This window comes from Lepisosteus oculatus, chromosome 2 (assembly GCF_040954835.1).
Source record: "Lepisosteus oculatus isolate fLepOcu1 chromosome 2, fLepOcu1.hap2, whole genome shotgun sequence".
NCBI lineage: Eukaryota > Metazoa > Chordata > Actinopteri > Semionotiformes > Lepisosteidae > Lepisosteus > Lepisosteus oculatus.
This window is the reverse complement of record NC_090697.1, coordinates 65,424,403-65,436,297: the sequence shown is the minus strand read 5'-3', so window position 1 is coordinate 65,436,297 and position 11,895 is coordinate 65,424,403. Positions and strand designations below refer to the sequence as shown.

Below are 11,895 nucleotides of genomic sequence, written 5' to 3'. Positions count from 1 at the left end.
GTTTAGGTTAGTTTAGAAGACAATGTACCAAAATAATATATGCTGTCTGGGTCATTAGAATTAGCTGAAAGTAACTGATAAGCTTTGAATAACAAATCTAGTTTTTCTTCTCTCGCTCTATGATGTAATCTGTTTTCTCTTAGAGAAAGGGGAAGTTTTAGAAGGGACCAAGTGCTGAACTTTTTTACAGCGCAACGTCTTATAAAAACCCTGTACTGCTTGTAACAAATTGAGTCTCTGGTTGCACTTTGCGAAGTGGCAGCAGGGCTCCCAATATTGCAATATTGAAATAAAGACCTTACTCAGGTGAGAGCTCTCTCTTGTGGCTTCCTTGATAGTTAAATTTCCACGACACCAGCCACGTGACTGCAGCTGATACCCTGTGTACTTTCCCAGGCAGGATGAGATCCTCCACTCAATTAGCTTACCAGCTTGTTATTGCCTCCTCTTGTGTGTAACCTTTCTCATCATCTTATTGTTGTTTGGCTCTCTTTCTGCCTGCCTTCCCTCCCAGCTGTGCTCTTGCTCTGTCGCCTCGGAGTCACTCCATCCTGCTGGAAGAGCTCCATTAACGGGACTGAACCGCAGTGAGAGCCAGGGCCCCTCATTGCCTGCAGGCTCGGAGACGCGGCTCTGACCAGGCTGTGCTAATTGCAGGAGAGCCGAGACCCCTGCTCATCAGCAGGGAGCTGAGCCACAGGGGTGGGGAGGGGCAGTGATACAGGGCACTTACTGTGGGACCAGACAGTCTTTGGTTTCCTGCACTTCAAACGCACACAGAGAGGTGACTGGAGAGCTCTCTCTCTCTCCCTCTCTAATGGAAAAGGTGCCATTTTTAAAGTGCATTTCTTTCTTTACTATTTCCTATCTATTTATTTCCCTTGGGGACACAATCTATTTTTAGGCAGTTTATTTTTAATTCTCTTATTGCTTTTGAACAGATAGATAATTTTCCCGAGATCCTCCACAGGCAGAAGATGAAAGGATATTTGCCCTAACAAATGCAGAGAGAAACAATGACAGTCGGAGAGCTCCGTGGTCAGTCCCCGGTTAAGTTCCTTTCGCAGGTCCTGCGTTTGCATGCACCAGTGCTCCAGAGAGCACAGAGAGGGACATCAATTCCACACAACTGCGGATTGTGAACCAGTTGAGTGGTCAGGGTATGGGACCATAACGCACAATCATCGCAACACAGAGCTTTGCAAGCCCACGTCTTTGAGGGACACTGGGGGAGAAACACCTTTGCCTCCGTGCAGAATCCTTGAAGAAGTGGCCTGCAGAACACAGAGGAGTAAAGAAAAAAAAAATAAAATGACACATGATGTAAAAGATAAATTACTGTAAGAATCTGTGACATGGGTAAAGAGTGATTTTTTTTAATTTGTAGGCAAAAGACAGAGACTTTAGGCTTAGCGAGCTGTACACTTCTCCCCTAGATCACCTACTTCTAGAAACTGGGAGCACATACGGTATAACAAATGCATCAAGCAACGTGCCCTGGTGAGGAATCTCTGATGGAGCACAGTTTGTCCAGAGGCTGAGAGGCCCATGTGTCAGCGCTCTCAGGACTTTGTGAACACTCTGAAAGATCACTCCCAATTCAGGTCTTCATTTTTGACACTGTCATGTTCCTGTTGAAAGAGATCAGTCTTTTTGGTTGCATTTTCTCCAATTCTGTTTCATCTCCTCTTTGGGAAATATGAGGCGTCCAGGGTAGACTGGACAGTGTGATCCCTAACAGAGTCAGGACCGCGGTTTCTGGAGAGTTCTGGGCCTTGACAGTATGGTAGAGCCCCAGCTCATTGAAAAGGCACCAATTCCAGTTTAATAATAAACTGCTGCTCAGGTACAGTTTTCTGAATGCATTTCTGAGCTCCAGACGGATCAATACAGCTCCTGGAACTGTGAGAGACAGGCTGGGAGAATTCACTGTGCTGCAGAGCTTGCAAAACCTGGATTTCTGATCTAACCAGTCTTGATCCTGTTCTTTAATTCTCCCCTGCTGATACGCTATAGAGCACAGAGAGTTTTAAAGGACTTTGCTTCTGTTCTTGTATTTTCTGACTCTTGTAGAGCATCTCGCATTTGCAGGAAGAAAAAAACATTTTTCTTGTCTTAAAAAACTCTCAGCAAAAACCTTCTTACTATTAAAAGCAATATTAATAACATTGATATTTTATGAACTGCTTTTCCAAATGACTTCAAAGGGCACAGTTTTCCTCTATTCCTCTATCTAATCGATCAGACTATCGAGCCAAAACTTGAGTGCAGCCAGAGTGTCGGCCTCAACAAAACGTTTGTTGAAGACCCCGACAACCCTTTGTGTAAAGACATGCCTCCAGTTCTCCCCCGGTGTTTCAAAGTTGTGACCTCTGGTTTGATTTTATGGCCTGTGTAAGTGAGCAGTGCTCAGGTTCAATCATTACCTTCTCCTGATTTTTTCAATCTAGTCTGTCTTTGGATGAGGCATGGGCAGCACCCAGATGGTCACAGAATGTCCTGGTAAATACAAGCAGAAGGTGCCATTCAGGAGCCCAGATCGATTTACAACAGCGACAGTCTTGTCCTACCCAGGTATATTCGCGAAAAAAAAACCCAACTAAAAATGATATCTTCCCGCTGCGAATTAAATGTGCCGAAAAGCATCTGTACAAATGCTGGCAACAGGAAAAGACAGCGGAGGAAGATTGATACAGTTAATATACTTGAGGATGTTTCGTTTGAGAGAGCAGAACAGGGCGTCTCAGTCTGTTTAAACACATCTCAATCAGTCATAAAAAAATACAGCCCTAATCTCGGCCATAAAAAAGCAGGGTAGGCCTTCAAACAGGAGCTAGAGAGGTCTGCTTAAAGCCTGTAAATAGCCCCTGCCTGCCTGCATTAACCCTTTACGCCCTCGAGAGATGCTTCTTGCTTTAGGAGAAATTTTGCTTTGCCTCCTTCTTCTTAAAGTGTTTTACTTATTGATTTATCCCCCACTACCCTCTCCTTTCTGATTTGCTCCTTACCTATTAATTGAACCCTTGGGGCAGATGAGAGGCTCCAGTTGGCAGCTGTTACCTGGCAGCCCGGGGCTATACGGCCTTCAAGCCTGACCGGGTCAGAACCCTGGAGCTCAGACAGGCCGGTAGTACCGAGGACGTAGGATCTTGAGCCAGGCGAAGAGTCGCCAGTGCACCAGTAGGTGGTGCTCTCACACACACTTGCTTTTCTCGTTTAAATTCCATCCCACCTACCCAGTGATGCAGGATACCATCTTTTGAGAAGGACAGTAAGTAGTGACGGCCCCTACCTGGTTGTCATACCCCTGCCGAAAAGTTAAATGGGCTAATATTATCTCTAATTAGTCCTATTTAATTGTTTGTAGCTCTTGAACCAATGGATGATTTCAATTCACAAACTAATGTCCTAAATGTTTCGTCTCCTAACCTTTGAAGAAGGCACACATAATTGAAACTATCTATTAACATAAACTGAGAAGGCTTTCAAACAAAAAGGAGCTACTCTGCCCATCTAGTTCAGTTGTGTATTCATAGCTACCTGATGCGAGGATCACATCCAGCTGTTTTTTTAGACACAAAGCCACTACATAGATTTCCACAACATGTCTCGGCAACTTGTTCCATACTCCCACCACCCTTTTTGTAGAGACTTGTTTCCCGTTCTCAGTTTTAAATTATTTCCCCCTGTAGTTCCTGATTTCCTTGAAGTATTATTTTAAAGAACAGTCTGATCACACAGCCTGGTGCTCAGGCAGAATGTGGCCAGGTTGAGCCACCTGCTTGTCCCTTTACCCTGCGGCCCACGGAGATCCCGGAGGGCTTTACCACAGAGGAGGCGCCTGCTACCCTGGGGCAGTCCTCGCACTAGACGTCTGAGGGTAATCAGCAGGGATTGCAAAACTGTAAATGTGCACGACACGCCCGTGTGGTGACATCCTGAAAGGGCAGGCTTGCGTTTGCCACAGCAGGAGTGTGTCCTGCAGACTGTGTGTCTGTCTGACGCCACTCACGGTAGGTGAAACACGTGCAGGCAGATGCAGAAGCACCGCCAATCTGATCACTGCGAAAGGTTTGCAGTCGCTGTTCAGAGACAGAGGGCTCCATTGTGTAGATGTCAATCAGCCGCTTTTGTTTAACAGTTCTCACATTGAGAGCCGTCCCTGAGCACTGTACTATGAGTCACGACCTAACAGAACATATTCATCTCTCTCTCCATAAAGAACTATATAGAAAAGAAATAAAAAAAAAACACAAAACAAGCTGGAGCACTGAGTCACATTGTTTCTATGGAAAAAGTTGGCGCTCAGCCCTTGTTTCACTGTAAGAAAAAGAAAAGTTTAGCTTTGTCTCATGAGGACTTGTGTTTTTGCTTCGTAGTGGTTCTCACTCTGGTGTTTCATAATTCAACAAGAGGAAAATATTTCCAAAAAAGTTGTTTAGTTATCATTCCAGTGAGAAATGGTATATGTTTTTAGCCCTTTTGCACATGTAACATGAGCGACCCGCCGTGTCCAACCATACTGTCACTGAGCTGAACCTTACTGTCACTGAGTTGAATCACACTGTCTGTTTGTTGAACCTCATTGTCAGTGAGCATAACCACACTGTCACCGAGCTTCACCACACTGTTCTTGTCTTGAACCTCACTGTCACTGAGCTGAACCACACTGTTCCTGTGTTGAAATTTTACCGTTACTGAGCTGAACCACACTGTTCCTGTGTTGAAATTTTACCGTTACTGAGCTGAACCACACTGTTCCTGTGTTGAATCTCACCGTTACTGAGCTGAACCACACTGTTCCTGTGTTGAAATTTTACCGTTACTGAGCTGAACCACACTGTTCCTGTGTTGAATCTCACTGTTACTGAGCTGAACCACACTGTTCCTGTGTTGAAATGTTACCGTTACTGAGCTGAACTACACTGTTTCTGTGTTGAACCTCATTATAAGTGAGCTGAACCACACTATCACTGAGCTGAACCACACTGTTCCTGTGTTGAACCTCACTGAGGGCAAAGCGGTGGCTCTGTGGCTAAGGATCTGTGCCTGTGAGCTGAACCACACTGTTCCTGTGTTGAATTTCACTGTCACTGAGCTGAACCTCACTGTTTCTGTGTTGAACCTCATTATAAGTGAGCTGAACCACACTATCACTGAGCTGAACCACACTGTTCCTGTATTGAACCTCACTATCAGTGAGCTGAACCACACTGTTCCTATGTTGAACACACTGTTTCTGTGTTGAACCATACTGTTCCTGTTATGGAACGTCACTATAAGTGAGTTGAACTACACTGTAACTGACCTGTACCAAACTTTTCCTGTTAATTGAACCTCACAGTCAGTGAGTTGAACCACACTGTTCCTGTGTTGAATTTCACTGTCACTGAGCTGAACCTCACTGTTTCTGTGTTGAACCTCATTATAAGTGAGCTGAACCACACTATCACTGAGCTGAACCACACTGTTCCTGTATTGAACCTCACTATCAGTGAGCTGAACCACACTGTTCCTATGTTGAACACACTGTTTCTGTGTTGAACCATACTGTTCCTGTTATGGAACGTCACTATAAGTGAGTTGAACTACACTGTAACTGACCTGTACCAAACTTTTCCTGTTAATTGAACCTCACAGTCAGTGAGTTGAACCACACTGTTCCTGTGCTGAACTTCACTGTGTTCTAACCTACACTTCTTCTGCCTTGTTGCTTTCACTGAGATGAACCATATGGTCACTGGAATAGACCATACTGGCACTGTGCTATGCCATTACAATAGTCTGTTTATTGCCACCCTGTCACTTTACCATTACCAACTTCTGTTGTTTTTTACTGCTTCATCTGTTGTTTTTTTAAACCAGTGTTCCGTGCTTCAGCAAAGCAGGGAGCTGTGCAGTTAAACTCATTAAAGAGAGCTGTTTTAGTACACTGTGTACTTGGTGAGCAATCATGTCTGCTCCCTCCCAGCTAATGGCACTAATTGATCTGTAACTACCCCAATAGAACTCTTCTCTTCTAACACACCACCCCTCCCCCTCCTTTTACACAGCCTCGTGCACAAACCTCTCACACTTGCACAAGGCCAGGTCTTCCTGGGCGAGCCACTTCCTGGACTTCTATCCTGTCTTGGCTGTTTTCTGCATGGAATAAAAGAAATAATGGAATCAACCTTTTCCGAATGAAATAAGGGATCCGTCAGCGCCAAGCAAACTCATTCTGCAGATGAATTAGGCAATTCAAAGAACAACCACAGGCTTTTTTCAACACAAAATGTAGATTGAGCTGGCATTGTGTCTTTACGCATTGTGTGTGGAAGTTTCGATGAGAGCCGAGAGGCTGAGCCCATTACAGAGGTGAGATTGGGTGGGTTAAGAGGGAGAGGGTAATTGCATTTTGTTAAATTAGTGTCTACTGCACCTCTATCGACAGGCTGTTTATTACAAAACACAAATACTCTGTAGGTCAGCCTACTGCTATATATGTGTGCTTGTCAGTGATGTCAGGACGGGTTTGTACAGAAATGAACAAAATGACTAAAGTGTAAACCAAAAAGAAACACAGCGCCCCAAAAACATTTCCCAATGTTATACCTGAAGCTCACTATTTGCATCTTAAATCTTAATCCTGATCTTTTATGGGGCTCCAATGGGGCAGGCCTCTTACGTACTTGGGGCTAGAGCTCACACCATAGAGGTAGCCCATGGTTTGCTCTGCTTGCTGCACAGCGGTGCTATCTTGTGGTTAGCAAGGCACTGACGGGTTTCAGAAAGAACTGCAGCAGTCCTCCAACTGGTAGCTTAGAGTGTAAAAAACAAGGGGACGGCTTGACATTGCAAAGTCTTCATCTCTCCCCTGAAAACTGTGGATTTCTAACACTCAAAGGTGATTAAGAATCCCTGTTTTGACGAGGGCTTTTTTAAGCTAAAAATTAATAAATGACAGACTTTGATTATACCACAGATTACTCCACTTTAAAATAAAAGCTCTGGGCACACCAATTAAACGCTCTGTTCTCCTGACCTAATAATTTATTTGAGAAATTAAGAATCAGCAATTGATTCATTTATTACTAGGGGTTCTAGACTGCATAAAGGTGAAATAGTTTGCAAAAATGACAGTCACTAGGGATAAAGAGGTTAATGGAATGCCTGCCTCATCATTTAGGGTAGACCAAGGTCCTGTTGCTCGTCTTTCATTCCCACAACCCCCTCCTAACCCTGCAGCTCCCAGGCTGCCCAGGCAGGGGGAGCTGTTGAATGGCAAGCCAACGGTCTTCACCAAGCAAAACAAAAAATTCAAGGCATTAATGTATTGCTGCTAATATTATTATTATTAATAACTGTCTGGGATTGCTGCTCAGGTGCTCTCAGGTGTCCCTTGGGACAGTGGCTCAAGCCCCGGTTCGCCCACACACAGACTGTGCTAGATTTGCACAGTTTCAGGAAATTGGGTTGGGGGGAGGGCACATATTTCTCCGTGACAAAAAGCTCTTAACCCGCCCCCATTTACTGCAAGGAGAAGAAAAGCCTTCATCAGCCTGGCTATAGAAAACGAACACATCAGCGCTGCATTATGAAAATGGTTAGTCCCATATAAAAAGAAATCGTTCAGTCTCTAAACACTGGAAGGCGTTTTTGGCGTTGTTGTGTTCTGTTTTTTTAATTCCACAGAAAAAAATGGATAAATAAATTGAAGGAGAGCCTTTCTGAGCTCGCAATCATTTCCCTAATATAATACATCTCACTTGGCTGTACCACATGAAGACAAATGACTGTGCCTGGCTCTTCTCCCACACGCATAGAAATATATAATCATGAAAACAGATACATCTAAAAGCAAAAATATAAGCAGGGGAGCACACACTTCAAGGGACAAAAAAAGTGCAGAAACTACACAACTTTTGCAGTCTTCAGAGCCGGTGGAGTCCACGATCAGCTGGTGTATGAGCGGTTTGCTTGATGACTGCTCGCGTGGTGCTAACGACAGCGTGAAGCAATGGGCACAAGTACACAGAATCAATACTGCGCTGCCCAGCAGCTCTGCTCCTGCTCCTCGGGTTTGAGATTGCTCCACCCCCAATACCCAGGAAAAAAGGGGGGCTCTTTGGAACTGTGGGTGCGCATTCTGTTGTCCCGTCTTCGACCGCGAAGGATCCCCCTCTGTTTCATGTCTGATTCGGAAGATGTCTGCTGTGCTAACCTTTGAGGACTAGTGGCAGGCCTCCCTGTACTCTTCTCTGTTAAAGACTAAATGCACTCAGTTCCTTCAGCCTGTTAGTGTGGAGGGAGCTGATTTAGTCCAATTAAGGCACAGCTCATTTACCTGTTCCTGCTGGCTGAGGCACTGAGTTGTTGATTTAAGGGAGCAAGCGATTTAATGATTTTCCCTCCTGATTTAGGGAAACCTATAAATAGGACTGTTGCCCCCCAAAGCAGGGCTGCTCAATTCTGGGCCTCCGGACCTCCAGTTGGTGCTGGATTTTGTCCTAGATGAGCTCTCAGCTCCTGAATCTGAACCGTTTATCGCAAGTTCAAAGTCGGACTGCTCTTTGACTTGTTGCACTCAACCTGCAGTGTGGAGCAGCTCAAGATCCCAATGGGAAGGTTCAAAGGGAAGGGGCTGCAGGTTCAAATCCCAAGTGGGAAACTACTACTGCACCCTTTCACAAAGTGTTAATAAATGAACAAGTTGTGTATAAAGTATATACACTGAGCTGATGATAACTCAGGCTCCAAAAACACGTCCTTAAGGTGTTGGGTTGGGAAGCTGCTTTTGAAATGTGCGCGGTCAGAGACGGCATGTTGCCACAGAGCCCAGAAAGCTTCCGCACTCTCAGCGGGAGGGGCTGCACTGTAGCAGGGTCGTGAGAAACTGTGACATCATTACCCTGAGACAGATTAACATGTATACCCAGCATGATTAAGCAATCTGTTTCTCTCATTATTAGCCAAACAAAGCTTCCACTTACCAGAGTTGTGCAAACTGCAGATCATTGTTTAATTCCTTCTGGGAAAATTAGGGTGGTATATTAATTCGCAAAAGCTGACAGGAGATTCATAATTTAGGCGAGAATAAATTATTTAAAAAATGAATTAATGGACGTGCCAAAGATACTAAATTAATTTTTGTTTTCATTCACATATGACACTATTTGACTTTATTGCCACCTCATGGCAAAGCAACAGTGTCAGTTTAGGTGAATAATTTGTTTTTAATTTACAGGTTATCTTGCCTGTTAATTAGAGATAGAGGGGTAGGGAGGGTTGGGGAACGTGAGTGTAGAGAAGAGAGTGAAAGATTCAACACAGTTCAGGGGAGAGTTCAGGGCAGAGGGTGAAGGGTTCGACGCCTAGAGACAGGAGAAGAGGAGTTCAGGGGAGAGGGTGAAGGGTTCGATACAGAGAGACAGGAGAGGAGGAGGAGTTCAGGGGAGAGGGTGAAGGGTTCGACAAAGAGACAGGAGAGGAGGAGTTCAGGGGAGAGGGTGAAGGGTTCGATACAGAGAGACAGGAGAGGAGGAGGAGTTCAGGGGAGAGGGTGAAGGGCTCAACAGAGAGACAGGAGAGGAGGAGGAGTTCAGGGGAGAGGGTGAAGGGTTCGATACAGAGAGACAGGAGAGGAGGAGGAGTTCAGGGGAGAGGGTGAAGGGCTCAACAGAGAGACAGGAGAGGAGGAGGAGTTCAGGGGAGAGGGTGAAGGGTTCGATACAGAGAGACAGGAGAGGAGGAGGAGTTCAGGGGAGAGGGTGAAGGGTTCGATACAGAGAGACAGGAGAGGAGGAGTTCAGGGGAGAGGGTGAAAGATTCGACACCTAGAGACAGGAGAGGAGGAATTCAGGGGAGAGGGGGAAGGGTTCGACAGAGAGACAGGAGAGGAGGAGGAGTTCAGGGGAGAGGGTGAAGGGTTCGACAGAGAAACAGGAGAGGAGGAGGAGTTCAGGGGAGAGGGTGAAGGGTTAGACACCTAGAGACAGGAGAGGAGGAGTTCTGGGGAGAGAGTGAAGGGTTTGACAAAGAGACAGGAGAGGAGGAGTTCAGGGGAGAGGGTAAAGGGTTCGACAAAGAGACAGGAGAGGAGGAGTTCAGGGGAGAGGGTGAAAGGTTCGACACCTAGAGACAGGAGAGGAGGAGTTCAGGGGAGAGGGTGAAGGGTTCGATAGAGAGGGGGGGAGGAGTTCAGGGGAGAGGGTAAAGGGTTCGACACCTACAGAAAGGAGGGGCACAGTGTGGCACTGTGGGAAGGATGATCTAAAACCAATTACTCCAGTAGGGGAACAGAACAAAAAGACAGCGGGACTATAAGTTGCAGACTAAGAGTGGTCTGGTTGCTGCATTCTGGGAGTATTATCTTACATCCAACAGAAGACAGAGAGGGCTTGTTAGCATCAATCAATGTCAAACTCTTCAAAGCAGGTCAGATGGCCTCCTTCCTAACCTTAATAATGTGCCTGTGTCTGGTGTTTCCCTGTTAACGGTCCTGTGTCAAAAGTTCTTCACAGCCCTGCCAGGCCCGTGAAGTCAAGGGAAGAGTCAAGAGACGATCCTTGCCTCCATCCGGAAATGGAAAGCGGAGTTCCTCAGTGGAATACACAGGGCTTGGTGCGTCACATTTCAGGGATCAGGCTCTGTGTCGGGACTGTGGGAAATGGCGAGTTTCTTCAGATCTGCTAATGGACTGTGAGCAGGATTCCCACCCAAAAGACAGAAGAGTGCCCTGCCTTCAGCAGGCGGGCGTGTCTTCACGTCTTGCCACCTGGAGAGCCCATGCGGGGTAGAAATGTAATAAAAAACAGTCCAGTTTTTAAAAACCACAAGGTCTTGCTACTCACTGCAAGATGTATTTTTACACAGCCAGGCCAAGATATTCCAGGATGGTGTGTTCCTCGTGACAGACTGCTGCAATTCAGAGGTATGGCTGTGCATTTTATAAGTGGCGATTAACACAAAACAATCAGTAAACTTTGCTTCCCCCAGTTTCTCTTTCTCCATCTTCGCAGGAAATCGGTTTTGCGGAGCAGGCTGGGACACAGCCCTGTAGTAATCAGTATTACTGGGAAGGCGCCAGGCAGGGATAGCTGAGAGGCCAACAGTAACAACAGACCAACCCCGTTTTCTCAGGGCGTCCAACCCGATCCTCCTCCCACAGGGTCCTGCCCACCACTGCAACCACGCTTCGGATGCTATCCTCTGGACACAGACGGCATTCTTCCCAGATTCCTGCTAAATTCCCATCGAAGGTACCTATCAAACCAGCAGGATATGATCTCTGTCTGTAAAATTGAAAAAAAAAACAGTTCAGGCAAATCACATCACACTCATCATGAGTCATGCTCAAAGGTTTGCCACGCACAGGTTTCTTAAAGGAACTCGGTCTCTTTAGTCCTGAGCACAAGGGCACTGACAAAGTCAGCCCGTGGGACTGCAAACCCAGCCCTGACAGGAGGATCCCAAGACGCAGGTGGAAAACTCAGAGAAGGTCCATTTAGTGTCTGGTGCAACCTGCCCTGTCATGCTGTTGAAACTGGCTTTCTGATAACAGGCGTTCTCACATTCCTGAACTTTACACAACTAGGAATTAAAGAGGGCTGGGAGACCTTCTGCGACCCTGTGTTCCTTCCAGAAATGGCTCAAAGCAGATTCTCACACAGACCCACCAGGAAAGATGAAATAAAGGTCAAGTGGGCGGCGCCACAAAGTCTAGTCCTGAGCCACTTCTTTCAGGAGTGCAAAACATCAGCCTGCCTGCATGCCTGCCTCGTCAATAAAACACGTCCAAGACCCCGCGACCCGGCAGACCCACTGGACGGAGCCGCCGCGCCGAGCTCCGAGTTTGATTTCCCTGCCCGGGAGCGGAGGAGCGACAGCCGGAGCCGCCAACATCTGCAAGCTGGC

At 46.3% G+C, this 11,895-nt stretch overlaps 1 long non-coding RNA gene across 1 annotated transcript; it reads right to left on the bottom strand.

Moving 5' to 3' along the window:
* Window positions 1–895: 895 nt before the first annotated feature.
* On the bottom strand, window positions 896–10,748 carry LOC107076827 (uncharacterized). Its single transcript, XR_001477957.2, has 4 exons — window positions 10,439–10,748; window positions 6,068–6,141; window positions 2,427–2,499; window positions 896–1,274 (listed from the first exon to the last, which is right to left on the bottom strand). It is a non-coding gene; the product is annotated as an uncharacterized lncRNA (long non-coding RNA).
* Between the last annotated feature and the right edge of the window lie 1,147 nt (window positions 10,749–11,895).